General features: G+C 36.5%; 1 protein-coding gene across 3 annotated transcripts in view; it reads left to right on the forward strand.

The window, feature by feature from the left end:
* Positions 1-910: 910 nt before the first annotated feature.
* LOC107597482 (ras-related protein Ral-B) overlaps positions 911-8588 on the forward strand; it is a 21478-nt gene continuing 13800 nt past the window's right edge. For 2 of the 3 annotated variants that reach the window (XR_001610462.1, XM_016288554.1), the window contains exon 1: positions 911-1065. The gene's annotated coding sequence lies outside the window, so the exon portion shown is untranslated. Of the gene's footprint in view, positions 1081-8588 lie in introns of all 3 variants that reach the window. The other variant, XM_016288555.1, reaches the window with a different exon arrangement.

Consider the following 8588-nt stretch of genomic DNA (forward strand, 5'->3'; position numbering starts at 1 on the left):
TTTGGTCTGATTACTGGCTTTATAATCCCTAACCAAGCCAGTGCCTGCTCTCTGGGCCTCTCTGTGGTGACTGGAGTCCTGGATTTATTTTGATGGAAATGATATATATATATATATATATATATATATATATGTATGTGTGTGGCTGTACATACACACATGTAGTTGTTTTTTAGTGTCTGGCTTAGTGTTATGTTAGAATCATTATTATACTCATACCTTTTGTTCTTTTAATATTTTGAATTGTTTTTAGCTTTATTTTTCTGTGTTCATTTAAATGTTTAGTTTTGAAATGTTGTTGTATGCATTTGTCATTTTTATTTAATTTCTTTTATTTTCTTAAATGTGTATATACATAGTATTTATAGAGTTTTAGCTTTCAGTTTTAATTACTTTTTCTTATTTGTAAGTCGCTTTGGATAAAAGCGTCTGCTATATGACTAAAGGTAAAAGTAAAAAAGTAAATATAGGTCTTTATAAATGAAAATATCTGTCTTTACATTTTTAGAAGTGGGAGTCTTTATGCCAAAGGGCCCCTGGTGTCTGGAAGTCTTTAGCATAAAGGTTTGAAACCCATATTTTTAGATAATGATAATAATAATAATAATAATAATAAAGAGGCACTTAAGATCTAATCATACAGTTTAACAGTTTTTTGTTGTTTTGGTTACTTTGTAGTCTAAATGTTACCGCTGAGATAAATCATGCATGAAGATTGCAAACTTGTGTATGTATAATTAGCATTTGCTCTTATGAATACTGTATTGTTCCTTTAAAGTCATAACAAACACATTACATCATTAAATATTTATGGCCGGTATCTACCAGCAGCATAACATATGATTTGTGCATTACATCATATCCGTTCATCCCTCACCCAGAGGGCGGAGTCTACGGGTTGGACATCATATCCGGTTCATTTGCATGTCCTGAGGGTGGGGTATATGGCAGCAACGACAGCTTCAGAGAAACTACAGGGTGTTTGAGTCTGAACCGGTCGGGACAGGCGATTAATGCGTTCCACAAGATAGCATAAGAGACTGCGGAGGACAAAGTCTCCGAGAGGTAGTGTGGCTTTATGTATGTCCCTGTTTATTCATTTTTTTGTTTGTTTATGAATTTAAAAAAGGAACCCTTCCAGCTCGAGCTTTTTGTTACTGGTCGACAGGCAGTTACTACAAGTCCCTGTGTGCATATTTTACTCAGAGAAAAATGTCAGGTGAATGAGACTTACAACCGTGATAATGATTTCGCTGTATGGGTTAGTTTGACCCAGCTGACGGCTGATCGCGAGAGACGGGCGTTTCTGCGGATGTTGCGCGTGCTTGGTTTATTTTCAGAGCCCCAACGTGGATGTGCTGCTTATGGCATTAGGCACTTTAGCATGTTTCCCTTGAATTGTTTAGCTTTTTCCAACTAATAAGGTGAAATTTAGGTGCTAGTACTTCAGGAAATATTGCTCATTAACCTCACTGGGTCAATTCAATATGAGCCTATTTGAGCTTATTTTCTATTCGTTTTCTCTAGAGGCCCTGTTACAAGAAGTGGGACGTGCCCAAGTGTCTTTTAAACACTAAATACACATATAATGCAAATAAAACTGTTTTTGTCGAAACCTTTATTTATTCTAAAGTATGCTAAACGAAGCTGTCATTCAGGAGGGTTTGATGTTTGGGACGAAATATTAGTTTGTAGTTATTGATAAACTTGTATTTCCTATAAAATACAGAACTATTATAGGCAGCATGGTTGGACTTGGTAAATGTCGATTTGTGGGTTTTTACTTCCTGTTGGATACAGTTGAGAACTTTTGATCTGGGACAGTAGATTTGTTTTGGATAATAAATTATAGTTTTTGGGCCGCTGCCGTGTACTGTATTCCTGAAATGTGGCACTTTTCTTCCAATTGTGTGGGAAGAGTTGTTTATTTTACTTTTATACTCTGCCTTCAGGAACTTCTGAGCCTTACTTCCTATATTCACTTAATAATATGTAATTATAAATTACATACTGGAAAAACAGAGTACATGAAGGCACGCACACTTCTCATTTTTTTTTACCATGCATCTCAACTGTTTCCCGTTGTATTTACACAATACAATCCAGCTTTGAAATCTTTTCACTTGTACAACCCATTTTAGTTTATATTTAGTAATCCATCTTGCTTTTTGAGCAAGTTTGTAAAGATTTACTTTTCTATCTCTTTTAGTAGTTTGAAATTAGAATTCAGATGTCCTTGTACCCAGTATACATTACATATTAACCTTGAAAGCAGGCCTGCATGTAGGCTATCTTGAGCACAATCTGTTATGTCAGTACTTTGGTTAGGTTTTTGTTTTATATTCTGAGTGGCCACTTTTTTCCCCCTCTTTGTCTCTAGGATGTTTGGGTGTAACTTCACTGCCAGTAGAGGCTGTGCCCTTATCACCTTCAGCATGGGAGTTGTGAAGTCAAGGCAGAGTTATCTTGTTTTTTTAAGCAGTATTGTAGAACTATGCATATTTGATAAACTCCCTATAGTATCTGTTCATTTATTTATTTATTTATTTATTTTTTTGCATTTTAATACCTTGATTTAAAAGTACCTTGATTTTTTGCTGGAAAGCTACAATGTGCATATATACAGTACCATATTTTCAAAATATTATGTGAAAATCCTTGTGCAGTGCAATACATTAACATAACAATTTCCCATTAGTGATAGGGCCTGTGCAACAGGTTTTGTTTATCTTTTAGGTGGCTTGCATTTGAATTGTCTAGTTTATCGTGAAAACAAGCAAGCCTCTGGATTCAACACCTGTCCGAAACTTGTACAATTGAATTTGTTTGCTTGTCAAGTGTGACTTGAACATTGCTTCAAGTTTAGCTAGCTCTGTAGTTCCTATATTTACTAGTTAGATGCTTTTCAGTGTTGATTTGGTGTGTATATACTTCTAGTGGGTATTTGAGCAGGTTTAATAAGATTTTTGCAAGTATTTTGAGTTTTTGTTCCCTGTAGTCATATCTTATCATTTAAATCTATACATGACTGTGTGTTTACTTGTAGGTGGGTGACATTTCATACTTGTTGAGCTCTCTGGTGTTTACATTTTAGTGTGCGAAGGACTTGACTTTTATATCTAGATTTCTTTTATTAATACATTTACCATTAGGTATTTTTTTCAGGTAGAGTTTCTCTGATGGCCCCCTGATTCCTGAACTGCAAAAAATATGGCCTGCCTGACAAACAAGCTCAAGTGTCAGTTTAAAAAGAGAAGGTGTCATTGTAAAAATTGCCACTTTAATAATATAGATATTACAAAATGAATCAAAATGGAGTACATATCTGCTTTAGTGTTGATGAAGGGGAGCTATATAGGCTCACTGATGAGGTTTTTGGGGACAAACAAGGTTGGGAAAGACTAGATTAGAATGGCTGTAGAATAAGCATACATGCTGAATAGTCATTGTTTATTCAGTAATCTGCTGGTCAGATGCTTTTTCAGTGTTCTTCAACAAAATATCCATCTATAACAGTGAAGTCCTGTGTCTCTGCTCAGTTTATTATAGGATTAAGTTGTAAACTTAATAGGATTAAACCTAATTCTAGAAGATTGAGCAAACATTCCCAATATCTCAGTCATACAATGCTCCAGATGTAACTATGCTGACCCTGATGGTGTAGAATTTCATAAAATTACTGAGAAAATATGGGCAGAAATGTTGAATCATTAATTTTATGTCCATCTTTATTGTATGAGGCATACATTGTTTCATCGTCATATTGTATTGAAATACCCTGTTTGCACATCTGTAGGGCTGGGTGTTGTTGCTAAATACCTTGCAATATGCTTTTATATATATATATATATATATATAATTTTTTTTAAACAGAGATACATAATTTTTTTTTTGTCAGGATTCAAAAGAACAGCATTTATAAAAAAAAAAAACACTTACTCACCCCAAACTTTTTGAATAGTAGTGTATTGGTATTCAAACATGTATTTGTCAGTAGCACTATGCATTCCTTATTCTTGTGTAAAACTCTCACTTCAATGTTTTAGAGCGGTGCTTTTCCCCTGAAAAATCTCATCTGTGATAGTCATTGCACTCTGAGGTGAATAAAGGTACTTTTTGAAGAAACACGCACATCAACCTAGCCAAGTTTATGAATGTCAACAGTTTCCCTTAGATTTGTTTCTCTTTTGCTAGGCCATGTGATCTGACTAAAAAAAACAACAACCCTTGAATAAAGGGCAAGTTCTGCTTTTTCTTACAGGTCATCTCATATCAGTGTCATTAGTATGTATATGTTCTGTGCACTTCCTCGTAGGCGAGAAGTGCCGATTTGCTACATGCCCCAACATGATGGCATATTCAGATGTCACATTTAATTTGCGACAACACCCTTTTTCTTATATAAACTTTTTATACGGGCATAATGTTCTGATATCTGTCATCATTCACTTCATAATTCATTATTCTTATGTGATCTGGATTACAGAGGGTCATGACCTAGTCATACCAGTGGGGAATGTGCAGCCAGAAGTTAGTTCAATTTGTTTCTTGGTTTTGACTTTTAGTGCTCCTAAACGCTTGAAATATTTATCTTGCCCTGCATACCCCTTGAGAGCCCAGTGACGTCTGTGTCTCTGGGTATGTGATTTAAAAGGGTTTGACATAAACAGAGAAGGGTTTGCGCTGTGAAGTCCGTCTTTTATGGGATGTGTGATGGGGGTAAAATATTTTGTTCATCAGCTACATGCCTTTGCCAGTGGTTTTAAAACGCTTTGCTGCTTTCTTCTTTAAACTTTATATATTATTGCTTATAATTAGAGGTCGACCAGTAATGCATTTTGCCCATAATTCGAAAATGCTTAATAATCTCAATTACCGCTGAATGCCTTTCAGCGTTTGCTCATTAACAATGCTCTAAGTATAACATTCATTTATCAATTGTCACTGTTTTCTAAAAATCCTTTTCGCAGATGGGTTGCATAAGGTTTTATCTGTAATTTATTTGAATGGAAAATTCTTTGTCTGCTTAACAGAGATAATTTTCCCTCCCTATAAATGAAATGGAGAGATACTTGAGATGATTTATTTCTCTGGAAAATGTTTTCGCAGTGCTGTTGAAATCAATTCCACCTTTCGGGAGTATAAGCATGCTAGAAATGATTTGATGTGGAAGAAAATAGGGCAAGATATAAAATGTTCAAATTTTTGCTGCTTTTCAGATGTAGAATGCCATTGCTACTTTCACTTGTTTATTCATATAATGAAAATACTTTTCAGAAGCTATGTGTAAAGAGATTGCCCACTGGAAGAGCTTAACGTCTCTCCATGCCCAGTTTGGGTAACAACATGGCTGTAGGGTGAATGAAGCTTCTGTGTCCCATCTCTAGATGGTTAGTATTCAGCAGAGATGCTCACCTTGAGTGTGAGAGAGAAACAAGCTCTTCAGATGACAGATCCTTTGCTTTCTTGCACAGACTAAGCATGTTTTTGTAGTTTATTCATAACCGATCAAATCGTATCGCCATTTCGTATCAGCAATCTTGTTTGAGAAATTTCTTTACATCTATACCTCTAAAAAAAGAAACATTATTTTAAACATGATGAATGTATAACTGTCCACACAAGCTTGTGGAGGCACTGTACCTAAAATGGTCTTTTAGTCATGCTCTTTCATGCCAAGAAGTATGGCAATGTTTTTTTATAATTTTGTTTGTAGAATGAAAGAAGAGACCATAAAAGATGACCCTAGAGTCCAGGTATTTATGCAAGCCAAGACTCGTAAAAATAGCCTATTCTCTTTTCTGGCTTGCTTTTGTCTGTTACTGATTAAAAAAACAGATCAGGCTCTTCCCTAAATCGACATCGGCTCAACATTGTGATGTCTATCAGCCATCGACGATGGCATCGTCTATCGGCCCAACCCTATGTCAGAGGTTTTTTTTCTGACTGGTTTGTCATTCCTCTGTTGCTATATAATCTTTTTACATTTCAAACCTCTTATTGGTGGTTTACTGCTATTGCACTTACTGAAATGTATTACCTTTTGGAGTAGCTGTTTTATTTTGAGGTATGGTTCTACTCGCACTCACCAGAAGGATCTGATGAGAGCGCCTGTATTGGCTCATGTTATTTATTTGTACTGTATTTGTTCCCCCGCTGTACATTCCTTTTGCAGTACTCTAGGCGCAGGTCTCAGTTGCAGATGAGAGCTTATCTCTGCTGTCTGTTCCCAGCTGGCACTAATCTCAAGGGTATAAATGCGCACAGGGAAAGTATGCTGGGAAGTAAGAGTACGATTTGGAAGGGGAGAGAGGGGATGTTTGGAGCCCTGTTGGGCTTTGGCCCAGTTTTTCCCGCCGTTTTTCCTATCAATCTGGCAGGAAGTTCCAAACAAGCCTAGCTTAGCAAAAAAAGTCATCTGGTTTCCTGAAGGTCAGATATTTCCTCTCGCACAGCATGCCAGAGGATCTCTGTGTGTGTGTGTGTGTGTGTGTGTGTGTGTGCGCGCGCGCGCGCTTGCAGAATCCATTTCAGAATCCACCTTCATCCTAAACTCATTTATAGTGGTTATTTAGTAGTAGTAGTATAGTATTTATTCTACAATATTTCTTCTGCAAGACAGTTTGCCTTTAGTACTGCAATACTTACACTTAAGTTTATGTGAAGAGTTTGTCAGTTTCAAGGATGATTTTTTTTTTTTTTTTTTTTTAGAATGAAATGTTAGTTTTAAAAAAAGAGAGAGGAAATAAAATGTATAGATATTCGTGCTGGGCGGCATACCGGTTCATACCGAATACCGGTGTTTATTTTTGTTATGATATGAATTTTTAAAATACCGCAATACCGATGTATGTCGCTTAAACAACGTTCGGAACGCGACACTGTTTGAAAGGGGTCCCTTTTCACTGTTGCACTGTGGTGAGGGAACAGCTGTATGTGTTACTAAGCGTGAAAGTTCTGGTTCATGGTTATCCTCTCAATGCTTTATCAGTGGATGAGGTGTGTCATATGAACTAATGCTGGCACTCACTTGCTCTGCTTTGCTCTGGCCTCTTCTTTATCCATGCCTGAGCTCCTGACGTGTCATGATTGTTCCCAGCAGGCCTGCAATCAGAGAGGGTGAGGCCAAATAGGTCAGCTTGCCACTCCACTCAAGCAGAGGGCATCACCCTCTCTTGTGCATGAAATCAGTGACCCTTCTAAACTGGCATCCATTTAAACAGCTAAAAATGAGAGAATCTGTGCAGCATGGGATTAGAGTCATCGTTGATCTCTGCGCTTCTCCCTCAGCTGTAGATAGGCTTACTGGCGACACTGCTGAGGGGCCACTATCGCTTTTAGTGGCCCTGCTCACAGGGGTTTGGTGATGAACGATTGTAGCAGAATGTGTACAGTACTGAGGGAATCCTAATGAATTCCACCAGCCGGGGGAAGAGGAGGGCCGTCATTAATATTTCAGAAGCTGGTCGACATCCGGCCGTACTTAAGAAGTGTGCATATGTAGGTCATATCTGCCATCATTTTAGTACGCCCAGCCCCTGTTTAACCTCGTTTAACTGGCATTTTCTGTAATGGCCGTGGCATTGTGCATGCATTCCACTGTGTTGCAAAGCCTTTTCATTTGGATTTTACAAGTTACATCTTTTACCACTTGGGCCATTTTCCCATATATTCTTAGAAAGGGCTGCTATCTACAACCAAATAAAAGCAACTGACCTATTTTTTTTTTTTTTTTAATTGTTTATATTAGTTATTTATATTCAAAAGATCGGGATGAGAAATTTATTTATTTTTTATTTTAATTTCTTTTTTTTGAAGAAAGAAATGAATACTTTAGCAATGTACTAAATGCAATGTGTAAGTGGTAGACTGTAGAAGGTTCTTTAGATTATAAAAAGGTAAGAAAGAGATGGTTCTTTACAGAAACTTTGACTGAAAGGTTCTTTGTAGAACCAAAAATGGTTCCTCTAAGGCAGTGATCCTCAAATCTGGCTCGCGAGATCCACTTTCCTGCAGAGTTTAGCTCCAACCCTATAATCAAACAAACCTACCTGTGATTTTCTAATGATCCTAAAGAAGTTGATTAGCTAACTCAGGTGTGTTTGATTAGGGTAGAGCTAAACTCTGCAGGAAAGTGGATCTCGCGAGCCAGATTTGAGGATCACTGCTCTATGGCATAGCTGTGAAGAACCTTTTGAAGCACCTTTATTTTTGAGAGTGTACAAAAGATTTATATATCAAACAAATGTTGTTCTCCACAAAAATATTAATGGTAACACTTTACAATAAGGTTCATTAGTTAAACATTAGTTAATGTATTAACTAACATGAACTAACCAAGAGCAATACATTTGTTACTGTATTAACTAATCTACGCTCCCGTTAGTTAATAAAAATACAGATGTTCATTGTTAGTTCATGTTAGTTCACAGTGCATTAACTAATGTTAACAAGATTTTAATAATGTATTAGTAAATGTTGAAATTAACATTAACAAAGATTAATAAACGCTGTATAAGTGCAGTTCATTATTAGTTCATGTTAACTAATGTAGTTAACTAATGAACCTTATTGTAAAGTGTTACCAA

The sequence above is a fragment of the Sinocyclocheilus grahami genome, unplaced genomic scaffold (genome assembly GCF_001515645.1).
Source record: "Sinocyclocheilus grahami isolate Dianchi unplaced genomic scaffold, SAMN03320097.WGS_v1.1 scaffold233.1, whole genome shotgun sequence".
NCBI classification, from domain to species: Eukaryota; Metazoa; Chordata; class Actinopteri; order Cypriniformes; family Cyprinidae; genus Sinocyclocheilus; species Sinocyclocheilus grahami.